The sequence below is a fragment of the Elephantulus edwardii genome, unplaced genomic scaffold (genome assembly GCF_000299155.1).
Source record: "Elephantulus edwardii isolate Elephantulus edwardi_28Jun2011 unplaced genomic scaffold, EleEdw1.0 scaffold00226, whole genome shotgun sequence".
NCBI lineage: Eukaryota > Metazoa > Chordata > Mammalia > Macroscelidea > Macroscelididae > Elephantulus > Elephantulus edwardii.
In genome coordinates this window covers 3595210-3597513 of record NW_006399976.1, presented here as the reverse complement: position 1 = coordinate 3597513, position 2304 = coordinate 3595210, and positions in this window count along the sequence as shown.

The window sequence follows — 2304 nt, the reverse complement described above, 5'->3', positions numbered from 1 at the left end:
GGGGAAATTTCCTCCTGTTCCTGTCAGATCCGACTCAACAGTACACAAGGGGGGAAAAGAGAAAGCCTCCAAGTGGAGAGTTGCAGGTATCAGGTGCTGTTAGCAGGTACTGGAAGGACGAGTTTAGAGAGGCTATGAGGACACTCCCTATAAACAAACAAACGAAAAACCCACTGCTACAGAGTCTGACTCATAGTCAATTTCCATCAGGTTTCCAGGCCTGTGGATTTTTATAGAAGCAACATGCCCATTTTCTCCCTTGGAGCCACAGGTGGGTTCAGACTTCCAACGTTTCAGTTAGTAGCCTGGCATATTAGGTGCTACACCACCAGGACTCCTCCAGAAGAGTTGAGACTGGATCTGTGTAACTCACTGTCCTCTTAACAACTTGTCCAGAGCTGGACACACAGATTGTACCCAATAAATGTCCAGAGGCAAGATGAATGGACACAAAATGAACCTGGAACTGTTATAGAAGCTTTCCTAGCTCCGAGGTCAGATAAAGCAGAGGGTGTGCCGTTACCGTCAGGTGCCGCGGAGCTCGCTCTGACTCCTAGCAACCCCACATACAAAGATGCTGCCCAGTCCCGCACCAACCTCACAGGCTCCGATGAACCTGAGCCCACTGGTAGGACCACCGTGTCAATGCATGGTGTCAAAGGTGTGTGGTAAACATTTACTAGCTTATTTTTCAGGATCCATAATCCTATCAACTTAGCTGCCCCAACATCTACCCCATTCCCAAGTCTAAAGCAGAGAGGAAGTGGTGTCAGTCACATCACATAAACTACAGTCAGTGATTGGTTAAAAGTAACAGTTCTCAATGAGACTACATGTCCCCCAGGAGGTGTGGCAGTGTCAGGTGACATTTTGGTGTTCTCTCTCTCTCTCTGTGTGTGTGTGTGTGTGTGTGTGTGTGTGTGTGTGTGTGTGTCACACTTAATGAGTGGAAGTGTGGCATCAGGATTAGAGGAAGACTCAACAACCTGTGTTATGCAGATGACACAACCTTGCTTGCCAGAAGAAGAGGACTTGAAACGCTTGTTGTAGGAGATCAAGGGCCTTTAACACAAATTGTTGTTTGTTGTTTGTTGTTATGTGCCGTCGAGTCGTTTGCGACTCATAGCAACCCTATGCACAACAGTCCTAAACCCTGCTCTATCCTGCGCCAACTGCACCGCCTCTGACACACCCGTCCCGATTACCCCAGTCACCGAATCAATCCATCTCATAGAGGGTCTTCCCCTCCTGCGCTGTCCCTCCACCCTCCCAAGCATGATGTCCGTCTCCAAGGACCCTTCCCTCCTGGCAACATGTCCAAAGTATGTCAGACGAAGTGAAAACAAAAATCTTCACCATTGAGCCAATAGGCAACATCGTGATAAATGGAGGAAGGACTGAAGTTGTTAATGATTTCCTCTTATTTGGATATACACTCAACATCCCTGGTATCAGCAGTCAGAAAAGCGAAAGATAAGCTGCCTTGGGGGAAATCTGCAGTCAAGGACTTCTCTGAGTGCTAAAGCATAGCAGTGTCAGTCTAAAGACATCGCCTGATAAAAAGATCATAAAGATCCACCTGACCCAAGCTCCAAGTTTTTCAATTACTTACTATGCATCTGAGAGCTGAACAATGACTAAGGATGACAGAAGAATCAATGCCTTTGAACTGTGATGCTGGAGATGAGTATTGACTATCTCCTGGACTGTCAAGAGAGTAAACAGGTCTGTCCTCCAGAAAGTGAGACCAGGGTACTCTTTGGAGGCGAGGATGATGAAACTCTTTCCCACATAATTTGGGCATATTGTCAAGATGGACCAGCCCTTGGAGAAAGGCATTATGCTTAGAAAGGTGGGGAGGGTCAGTGTAAACGAGGAAGACTGGATGAGATGGACTAACACAGTGACTGTAGCAATGTGGTCAAGTGTGTCAGAGATGGTAAGGTTGGCCCAGGATGCGGCAAGGTTCAGATCCATTGTTTACAGGGTCACTGAGTCACAGTTAAATCGATGGCGCCTATCAGTGAGTGGAAGACAAGGGTGCTACTCAACATCCCATGATGTACAGATTCCACAACGGACATATGATCTAGTCCTAAACATCAGTAGTGCTGGAGTGGAGACCGTCTGGCTTAGAAGAAAGGTGCATGACTCACTGGATCCAAACACACCAATGATCATGAGTCTACGTTTTTTAACTGTTCTCTATCTGCTGCTCAGAATGGGAATCCCAGAACATTTAATTGTGCTAATGCGAAACCTATACTTGGACCAAGAGGCAGTCGTCAGAACAGAGCAGGACAA